We start from the raw sequence: 11,302 nt of genomic DNA on the forward strand, positions 1-11,302 counted from the left end.
GGGAACGGCCTCAGGCTGGGCCAGGGCAGGCTCAGCTGGGCCAGCAGCAGCAATTTGCCCATGGAAAGGGAGCTCAGGCCTTGGCAGGGGCTGCCCAGGGAGCTTTGCAGTGCCCATCCCTGCAGGTGTGCCCTGAAGGTGGCACTGAGTGCTCTGGGCTGGGGACAAGGTGCCCATGGGGCACAGCTGGCACTCCATGGGCTGGCAGGGCTGTGCCAGCACGGGGGATTTGGGATTCTCTGTCTGAAATGTGGGCCCTGTAAACCCCCAGAACAATGAAGGGATCTGGCTCTCACCACGTTTAGACAAAGCCACTCCTACTTTAGGTTTCCTTTCATGCAGAGCCATAACAAGACCCAACCTCCCTCCTGCAGGCCAACAAGCACCTCAGTTGTAGCATTTTTCTCAGCAAAACAAGACAACCTAAGAATTTGTGTGTTCTTTCCCCTAGCTCAAAGACAAACCAGCAAACCTCCATGTAACTTGTAAAAATAAGGAAAATCAAGTCTAATATTAGGTTCATGCACATCAGCCCAAGTGCACATCTTTGGAATTCTTATTTTAGAAGTCTACAAATCAAAAGAGAGGTGGAAACCACCTAACTAGGTAACAGCTCTCCTTCCTTCTATCACAACAAGGCTTTGTTTCTATTTAAATCTTCACAGAATAAAGTTTTTAATCTTTAATGAGAGACAAAGCCAAGCTAATGCAAGATGGAATTATTGGTAGAATGTATTCACCTGGTTTCATAATACTGTACAGGGAGAACAACAGAACTCAACAGGTAAATGTCTGAAATCCCAGGATGGTTTGGGCTGGGAGGGAGCTTAAAGCTCATCCACTGTGCCAGGCTGCCCCCAGCCCCAATGTCCAGCCTGGCCTTGGGCACTGCCAGGGATCCAGGGGCAGCCCCAGCTGCTCTGGGCACCCTGTGCCAGGGCCTGCCCCCACTGCCAGGGAACAATTCCTCATTGCCAAGATCCCATCCAGCCCTCCTCTCCATCCTCTAAAAGCCACTCCACTTTGTCCTGTCACTCCACGCCCCTGCAGGGACTGAGAAGAGCCTCAGCTGGGATGGATTTAATTTCCCCTTTGGTCAGCTCTGCTCACCTGGTGTTTTCCCCTCCCCACTCCAGAGCCTGGCTCCTGGTGGGATCTCAGCTCCTTGACAGAAATCCTGGAGAACTGGGCCCAGCTGGGGCTGCCCCTGGATCCCTGGCAGTGCCCAGGGCCAGGTTGGACACTGGGGCTGGAGCAGCCTGGGACAGTGGGAGGTGTCCCTGCCATGGCAGGGGTGGCACTGGGTGGGCTCTGAGGTCCCCCCCAACCCATTCAGGGAGTGCCAGAAAAGCCAGGGCAGCCCCTTGTCCATGGCTGGTACAAACCAGGCACTGCTGGTGCCACATTGAACTCGTTCATCTGAGCAGAGCCAGCCTGGGAAGCTGCATCCTGCTCTATCCAGGTCACCTGCAGCCTTTTGCCCTTGCATTTCCTGCCTTTCCAAAGCTCTCCAGCTAAAAGCTATCTCAGATGGAGAGGAACTGCACACAAGGGTCTCTGGGGAGGATTCAAGGACTTTTGTTTAATTAGTATTTATTTATTTCTCCCCTTTCCTCTTTTTTTTCCCCTCCCTTCTGAAGCTGGGAAAGGGTAGCAGAGCACAATAAACCTGCCCACAAAAGGAAATGAAGTGTCACCAGAATTTCAGTGCTCAAGTTCCCTGGGTCTCATTTCAGTGCACAAAGCTGGACTGAGTCAGCATTTTTCATTCATAATGCTGGCAGGATTTTAAAGGGGGTGTTTTAAAGAGGAGGACTCAATTTCTGTCACTGGTTTGAACTTCCCAAGCAGAATGTCTCATTTTAACATAACAACTGAAGAGATTCACATGATTATATTCCCTGCACACATGCAGCTGCTGCCCTGCCCCAGCCACACTGTGCTTTGCTTTCCCTAAGAAACCCCAGGTGGTTTAATCCAGGATTGCATCAAGGTAATCCAGGGAAAGCCGGAACTTGGCATTACCATAACAGATTCTAGAAACTCCAGGAACTGAGCAACTCAGGCAGGATGGCCTGATTTCCTTGGAGCCACAGAGTAACATTTTCCTGCTTGAAGCACAAGAGGGCAGGAAAAAATGTAACATTATTTCTGATGCTTCACATGATCACTGATTGCAGCAACTTTTATCACCCATCAAAAAATCGTCCTGGCCTCTTACTTCCATCAAAATCCTCAAAACCCCCAAAGACACAATGGGGACAAAGTTTGTTATTCAGCCACCAGCAGAGCCCAGCCAGCAATGAGTGCAGCAGAACAGAGAGCAGCCTGTGAGGCTGAGGCTCCAGCTAACATGTCATCCATGCCTGGAACTCACTGAGCTCGGCCAGCCCAGCACCACCACTGCAGTGAGGCTCTGCCACCCTGCCTCAGCTACAGCTCTGCCACCCTGCCTCAGCTACAGCTCTGCCACCCTGCCCCAGCTCTGCCACCCTGCCCCCGCTCTGCCACCCTGCCTCAGGTACAGCTCTGCCACCCTGCCCCAGCTCTGCCACCCTGCCTCAGCTACAGCTCTGCCACCCTGCCTCAGCTCTGCCACCCCCAGCTCTGCCACCCTGCCTCGGTACAGCTCTGCCACCCTGCCTCAGCTCTGCCACCCTGCCCCCAGCTCTGCCACCCTGCCTCAGGTACAGCTCTGCCACCCTGCCTCAGCTCTGCCACCCTGCCCCCAGCTCTGCCACCCTGCCTCAGGTACAGCTCTGCCACCCTGCCCCAGCTCTGCCACCCTGCCTCAGCTCCAGCTCTGCCACCCGCTCGCACGCCTGCCACCCTGCCCCCAGCTCTGCCCCTCTGCCTCCAAGTGATGGGGAGTCCAGCAAGGACAGAGCAATCCTACAGACCCCTACTCCTTTCAGTCCTGCAGTTCTCCTCCTCTCTCAGCAAGGACTCCAAAGTCTGTCAGGAGAGACAAGCAGGAGCAGAGTGAAACCAGCTCAGATCCCACCAGTTCACCTGAGAAATTCTGAATTCTCCAATTGTAACCCCAAGAGTTTGGCTGCAGTTTGGCCAAGAAGCACAGCACAAACACACCAGCATTGGAAAGAGCTGCCCAGGGAGGGTTGGAGTGCCCATCCCTGCAGGTGGCACTGAGTGCTCTGGGCTGGGGACAAGAAGGGCACTGGGCACAGCTGGCACTCCATGGGCTGGAAGGGCTTTGTCAGCCTCAGGCATCTGGGGATTCTGGGAAAAGCTGATGTTTAAAAACTCAGAGATCCCACATCACATTTAGCTGTACACAGACTGTATGCAAATTAAAAGTGTGATTAACAGTAAACATTGCCAGATTTTCCAAAATCGTAGAATCCCAGAACATCCTGAGCTGAAGGGACCCCCAGGGATCCCCCAGTGCCAGCCCTGCCCTGCCCAGACCCCCCCAAGCCCAGCCTGGGCATCCCTGGCAGCGCTGGCCAAAGGCTCCTGGAGCTGTGGCAGCCTCGGGGCCGTGCCCATGGCCTGGGCAGCCTGGGCAGTGCCAGCACCCTCTGGGCAAGAACCCTTCCCCTCACATCCAACCTAAATCCCTCCTGGCCCAGCCCCAGCTGCTCCCTGGGTGCACCAGAGAGAAGAACAGGAATGAGCACCACATGTCCACGGAGTGCTGGGGGCACAGGAGAGGCACTCAGGGGTTTGGTTTTAAGTTCTAAACTCTTTGGGTTAAATATCCCCAGTATTTAACACAGATACAGTGATTTTTTGATCCATACAATAGCATTTGTCAGCAGCTCAGAGTAATGCTGAGAGCACTTGACTCTAAAGGATGCAGCTTTTTCCTTCCTCACAAAGCAAAATTGTTCTGCTTGCATCATCTGCAGACAGCACGAGTTCCAAGCAATGCCCTCATATTTAGAGACTGAGTGGAAAGAGCAGCACCACACAATCCATGGCAGACAATCCTGCCAGACTGCAGCTGGAGAACTTCCTATTCCTGTGTCACAAGAGCTCTCCAGTCACTGTGCAGAGCTCTGGGATTTAGGGGTCATCCTTCACTTCTGACTCTGCAAAAAGGATGACTAAACACCCTAAAAAAGCATGGAGCTGGGAAAGTGAAAATGCTGCACAAGCTCCAGCTCCATTCAGATTACCCTGATAACAGCTGTGATAAGGGAGCACGCTCTGAGCAGGGATAACACCTCAGCTTCCTGGCAGCTCAGCAGGCTGGGGTCAGAGACCAGGAGGCCCCAAACGGGAGGATTAATGTGGTTCAATCCCATCTCAATTAAGGATCTCCTGGTCACACCCCAACATCCCCTCTGGTCCCACCAGAGCCATCTGAAGGGCTCTGGCTGGAGCTGCTCAGTGATGCCCACACAGCACTGAGTGCTGCACCACCCAAACAAGGAACTGCATTTGCCTTCTTCCTCTGGCCATGCCAGCGTTGATAACATTTCCTTGAAACAACCTCATTTCTCAGCTGCAAATATGCACAAAAACTAGATTACAGTCACACTTCTCAGAATCCATGCACTGTGTTCAATAGCAGGCTGCTGTTTGCTCTTTAATAAGCACATTATATTGGTGTGGTTTGAGAACAGAACAGCAGAACAAGCAGAAGTTTCCAAGCTGGATGATGGCTGTTTCCAAACTTTGTCCTTAGACACTTCAAAAATCCACAATGTCCTGCCATGAATTTAAGTATAGATGACCTTATGTGAAAACATATTTTAACACTTTTATGCTTTGAACTTTTCCTATGAATAGGAATTTTACAAATCAGAACTTAAAAAAACCCAAACCAACAAAACTATAAGGAGCAGTTGGAAAAGAACAGGGGAAAACCTGGATACATGTCTGCTTTTAAATGTAGTACTTCCCTGAACACCTACAGTAACTTCATGTCACACTACTTTAATCCAACACAAAAATCTGCCCTCTTCTCTTTGATGCTTATTCTGTTGTTTGCCATCCAAGCCCACACAGAAGAATAGAGGTGTTAACAAGGTAGAAAATTTTTAAAGTATTTCAGATCTCTCTACAGCCCAGTTCCAGTTATAAAGCTTTTCCTGGTTGGGATTGGCCCTTCCAATTCCCAACAGAACAAAACCCATGAACATCAAAATACAAAGGGTAAGAGAGAGAGAGCACCTGCCAGCCTTCAGATAATGCTGAAACTCAAGAGACCATTACAATGAAGAAATACAGGTGCAGGACAAAAGGGAGGAAAAAAGAACAGGTAGGAATGGGGCTGGCTGCAGGCAGGGAGCTGGGAAAGCACCCACAGGCACAGGCAGCAGCTGCAGCAGAGGTGCAGGGCACAGAACTGCCTCTAAAAATTGAATTACACCAAATGGCCACGCAAAACAGCCAAGCACCAACCCCACACAGGAGCCTGTCTGTCTGAGAGCTCCAGAGAGCTGAGTTCATCCAGCTGGGGCTCACATGTGACTCAAAGGAAAATGTCAGGATTTTTGCTCAAGAAATTCAAGGATTACATCATCCCATTTGGTACATGACCAGATTACTGGCATTTTATTACAAAACACAGCTCTCAAGCTGTCAGCTTTTATGATTCTCTGTAAGAATTAACTGTGCTTCCCCAAAATACCCTGAAGATTTATGAAGTTATTAGAACTTGCACAGGGTAACTGAGCTCCTGGCTGTACCGCCTCACCAAAAGTACAGGAATCCCCACAAAGCCTGTTCACACCTGAAGGCCACGTGCAAAACTTACTTAAAAACCATTAAAATATTGCACCTTGCAGTTCACAGGCCAGCCCACAACCTGGTGCCTGGGAATCTGAAATTGTAATATAAATGAAAAAAATGTATTTTTGCAGTTAGAATAAAAGGCTTTATCACCATAAAGACACGATTAACATAGCTCTGAGTTTAATTTGTGATTAACACAAAATTGGCTCAGTTGTATTTTCAGTTCTCAGATCAGTCTTGTGAACACTTCAGATACAAGCAGCAAGTTCCCAACAGAGAAGCAGAGGTGCTAAATGGTACCACAATATAAAGACTGCCACGGAGAGAGCCCTCCCAGCCTCAGGCTGACCTTTGGAAGCTGAGTGTGCAGCTGCCTTTCCCCAGCTCAGCGAGCTGGGCAGCTGAGGCTGCTCAGGCTGCACAGACACAGCTGAATTCCTGCCCAGCAGCCAAGGTTGGAGCTCCCCTCCACAGTTCAGCTGGGAGGGCAAGGAACAAAAAGTCCGTGTGTGCTTGGCAGGAGCAGCATCAGCCTGGAAACAAGAGAGGCCTCTTCTCCTTCCCCCAGGATGGGTGGGGGCTCTTTAGCAAAAACAAAACCAGACATCATTTAAACATTTCTCTCATCCACTGCTTCGGAGGGCTCAGACAGAGAGACCCAGAGGTGCTGTCAGAAAAAACTAAAAGTTCTTGTTCCCTCAAAGCAGCTCTGCCATGGGCACCCCCTGGATCTGCAGGGTCCCAGAGGGAGGCTGGAAAACCTGGGCTGCCACTCCCAGCAGGTGAGATTCTAACAGAGATTGGATGGGCTGGGAGGAACCTCAAAGCTCATCCAGTGCCACCCTGCCATGGCAGGGACACCTCCCACTGCCCCAGGTGGCTCCCAGTCCTGTCCAGCCTGGCCTTGGCACTGCCAGGGATCCAGGATTAGGAATTCCATCCAGCTCCTAATTCCCAATATCCCACCTAACCCTGCCCTGTGGCAGTTTGGATTCTTTCACAGGAATATTCGAATGCAGTAAATATTTCCAGTTCTGTATGGAAGTACAGAAACCCCTGTGCTGCAGAGGAGGTTACTCTGAGTCCTGCAGAGAGGAGCCAACCATTCCAGGTGGCTCCATGGGAACCCCCCTCAGGAAGCACAGCTTTCAATCCAGGTGTTCTGTGTATTTTGTATTATTTCTGTATTAATAACTATTTCCTACAAACTGTGCATTTCTGTGGAGCACGTGAACCTGCACCTTGAGATGATGCACAGCTAAACCCCTGTCCAGTCATTTCCAGCCAATCAGTCATGCCCAGGGCTAGATCCTTCAGAGATACTGAGGGAGAGATGAAAACCTCAATCCTCTGAAAGTCATGGAAATTATCATCTGAAATCATGGAAATCTGAAGGACCAGAACATAAAGGAAGACCTGAACTTTTGAGACAGCTTGTCTCCAGTGGAATGATTTTAATAGTGCCATTAGGATTTGCTAATCCACACTATTAATATATTTATCTGTAATATGGACTATACCAGCAAGCCCTTGATTTTCCAGGATTGCCATCCCACAAAACCTCACTCTTAGAAACTCCTAGGATGGAGAGGTGAGCTCTCACAACTGTGGGCACACACTGCCATGAGGGACAATGTAGGGAAAGGGGACTGGAAACTGCTGCTGAAGAGAAACACAGCAGAGACTGGGGTTTCAGACACTTGTGATTATTTCACAATTCCAGACTCACATTTTATCACACACCTTGCTGAAAAGCACAGTTCACAGAGAAAAGATGTCCACTTGGACATTAACACTAATTAATTCAATTACCTTAAAAACAACATGTGAAAAAGTAAAATATAATATCCAACACATGCAAGTTTGATAAGAGAAACCCAAACCATGGATGCACTATGTCAGTCAAGTTTTCTGTGTTTTCACTGATTGCAGTGAAGGGAATGCTGTAAAAATGCACCTTTTGCATCAAAAATAGAATAACTTTTCTTCCTGAGAATGCCCAAGGATACCTCTCTTCACTCGTTCCCACTCAAAATTATTTAATTTCTATTAAATAGAAATTTTCTATTCTGGTCAAGAAGCTGATCCTCTGGAGGGACAGACAATGCCCTGTTCACATAGGAGAGATTAGTTTCTAATTACTATCAGTAATTAGTGCTTTCCTGCAGCTAGAGCTGGAATTTCTCTGTCAGGAACCTGACCACGTCCAGCCCTGCCACACAGAGAGCTCCAGAGAGATTCATTCCAGACAGGTGGATCCAGCAGATACCTCCAGTGGTGCCTCCCAAACCTCACAGTTGATGTTTGTTGGATGAGGGCCTGGCAAACCCTGCTCTAAATCCTTCCTTCTGCAATTAAAATCCTATAGAGGCAATGCCAGCCAAAAATAACCAGTGCAATCGAGTACATTCTTTTTAAATTCTACAAAGTGTACTTTTAAAAGAGGCTAACTGCTCGTGCCACAGATCCCACAGAGGTTTTAGCACCTCTCACTGAGGTTTCCTGTGCACAAGTCATTCATCACCAGCTCTCAGCCTGGAGCCCGTTCCTGATTGTCCACCACCCCCCCCAATTTCATGCTTGGCAAGTAAAAACAAAACCAAGTTGCTGTGGAGGGGGCAGCCCAAGTTCAGCAGCTGTGTCCAACACAAGAGCAGCGAGCACTCCAAGCTGCCAGCACACACAGCAGCTGAGGCAGCCCCGGGGTTGTTTTATGGAAAAAAGAAACCAAAACCCCTCACATCTCTGAGGTTCCAAGCAGGACAACTCTGAGCCACCCCAAAGAGGTGTCCCCCAAACCAACCTGCTGATGGCTCATCCTGCTCTGCCACTGCACACAGCACAGGGAAATGTTCATGGCTGGGAACTCCTGATCACAGAATCCCAGACTGGGCTGGGCTGGGAGGGACCCTAAATCCCACCCAGTGCCACCCCTGCCATGGCAGGGACACCTCCCACTGTCCCCAGTGTCCAGCCTGGCCTTGGGCACTGCCAGGGATCCAGGGGCAGCCCCAGCTGCTCTGGGAATTCTATTCCAGGGCCTGCCCACCCTCACAGGGAAGAGTTTCTTACATAAAACTTCCGCCCCACTGATGTCCCCGTTCCTCAACCCACTGCTTGTATTTTCCTTAACTTTTTTCCTTTATTCTTCTATTCCTCTTTTCTCTGGTGTTATCCTCCTAAAAGCTGAAATTCCAATCCCTGATTACAGTACAGACACGCCATAAAAGGCTACCCAACGTCAGGATTCAGAAACATTTCCCTGCTGAATTCACATTCTTTCCTGCATCCAAATCTATCCTAATTGCAGGATTAGAGGCATTAAGGAAAGGCCAGCAAACAGCAGTGAGAGAGGGAACAGGCACTGCAGGTCATGGCTCTGAGATCCCAGTCCTTACTTTATCTAGGAACCAGAACAGAATGGAAAATTCTCCAGCAAACACAGCTACTCTGCAAAGGACCTTATGTGGAATGAAAGGCAGTGGGACACCAGAGAGGGAACACAGGAGCTGAAAGAACGGAGTGTGGTCTGGGAAGCAGCAAGTGCAGGGTGCAGCCCACTCAGCTCTGGGGAAGCCTGAGCCTCAGACACTGCAGAAACTGCTCAGAAACACTCTGGGCACAAAACAGGACCCGTGTCAGGCTGCCAGAGCAAGGGAGGGCACTCCAGGGCTGAGCAGAGCCTGCCAGGCTGCCAGGGAGGGCACTCCAGGGCTGAGCACAGAGCCTGAGCTGCCTCAGCCTGCTGGGATTTACAGCCCTGAGGGAGCAGAAAATGCAGCTGGTTTCTCTACCTGTGCCACCTGCTCACATCCACAGGCAGATACCCCCTGCTGCAGCTGGGCATGGGCACACAGAGCCAGGCAAGACGCCTCCTCCCACACCTCCCACAGGGCTCTGGGGGAAAACTTCAACAGAGAGAGGAGAATTTGGTATCAATTCTCTGGTATAAACTATCACAGGATCATGGAGTATCCTGAGCTGGGTGACCCCCAGGGATCCCCCAGTTCCAGCCCTGCCCTGCCCAGAGCCCACCAAGCCTAGCCTGGGCATCCCTGGCAGCGCTGGCCAAAGGCTCCTGGAGCTGTGGCAGCCTCGGGGCCGTGCCCATTCCCTGGGCAGCCTGGGCAGTGCCAGCACCCTCTGGGCAAGAACCTTTCCCTCAAATCCAACCTAAATCCCTCCTGGCCCAGATCCAACTGCTCCCTGGGTGCTAAGGAAGTTTCCTGGGTGAGAACATCACCAGGTCATATCCAGCATGGGAAGTTACAAGTGACTATAACAAAAGGCAAAGAAGGAAAGATGGTGTGAAGTAACACTCTCCAGAGCCATCAACACCCAAAATACAGTTTGTCTTTTTGATTTAAGAAAATGCACCCATTCAGAGCGTGACTCCAATATATATTCAGTTAATACCCACAGCCATTGCCTTAAATACCTATTGCCATGTAAGCTCCAAACAAAAAGCACTTTGGAGCTGGGCAGTGGGAAGAGGTAGAGGACAGAGTGTTTCTTGTTTTAACGAGGGCCACACCATCCCACCTGGAATGCCGGTTGGTCACTAACAGGAATTATTTACTAAACAATACTCTCTGATGAGCCACGGAAGCGTTTTCCCTTCATGCCGCTGGAATTCACAGAAAATACTGTCTTCCACAAGCAAACCCCATACTTCACCCCAAATAAAGCAGCAGCTGAACCAGAACAAAAGATATCCACAGGGAATACCATCCGTGCCTGCTGAGCCGAGGCAGAGGCACACACAGGGACACAGCCCCATCCACGGACCGGCTTCCTTCCCCTGACGCCCCGACAACATTCCCACATTCATTCCCTCGCTCCCTTTGCCGAGCCCCAAGGCACGGCACTGCCAAGGGCTGGCGTTCCCAGGAATGGCATTCCCGGCTCAGGGCTCGCCTCCGTCCCCGGCTCAGGGCGCAGCGGGCGCGGGCAGCGGCGGCCGGAGGCAGCGGGACCAAGGTGATCCCAGCGCAGGGACCGCGGCGGCGGCACCGCCACCCGGTACGGGCACAGCGGCAGGCAGCCGGCCCCAGCAAGGGGCGCAGCATCGCTCACCGCCCGCCCCGGGAGGCGAGGACAGGAGCCGGCCCTGGCACCGCGACACGCCCGGGCACCGTGAGGGGCTGAGGCGGCGCTGGCCCCCCGCCGGCCTGGGCTGAACCGCCGCCGCTCGCAGCCCGCGCCCCCCGCTGTCCCCGTCCCGCCGGGCAGTACCTCATGTCTGTGCGGGCCCTACTCACAGCCCCGGCCGCGGCCAGGGCACCGAGGGGCCGGAGGGGCCGGAGCGGCGCCCGCAGCCGCCTCTGCCGGACGCGCCATCGCCGCCCTCGCCCCGTCTGAGGGGAGGGGGGAGGAGCCCCTCGCGGCCGCCGTACTGACGCGCGGCCGCGGCCCCCGCGTGACGGACAGGGAGTGTCACCAATCAGAGCCCGGGAAGGGGGCGGAGCCACGTACCCTTCGACCAATCAGAGCTCAGACAGCCCCTCTCTGACGCGCGACCTCCGCCCGCCCCCCGCGTGACGAACAGGGCGCTGTACCAATCAGAGACCGGAACAACGGCACGACCTCGCCTCCC

At 51.9% G+C, this 11,302-nt stretch overlaps 1 protein-coding gene across 3 annotated transcripts in view; it reads right to left on the bottom strand.

Moving 5' to 3' along the window:
• ITSN1 (intersectin 1) overlaps positions 1–11,075 on the bottom strand; it is a 109,762-nt gene extending 98,687 nt beyond the window's left edge. For all 3 annotated transcript variants that reach the window (XM_030969082.1, XM_030969167.1, XM_030969255.1), the window contains exon 1: positions 10,942–11,075. The gene's annotated coding sequence lies outside the window, so the exon portion shown is untranslated. The remainder of the gene's footprint in view (positions 1–10,941) is intronic.
• Between the last annotated feature and the right edge of the window lie 227 nt (positions 11,076–11,302).

Source organism: Camarhynchus parvulus, chromosome 1 (genome assembly GCF_901933205.1).
Source record: "Camarhynchus parvulus chromosome 1, STF_HiC, whole genome shotgun sequence".
Lineage (NCBI taxonomy): Eukaryota > Metazoa > Chordata > Aves > Passeriformes > Thraupidae > Camarhynchus > Camarhynchus parvulus.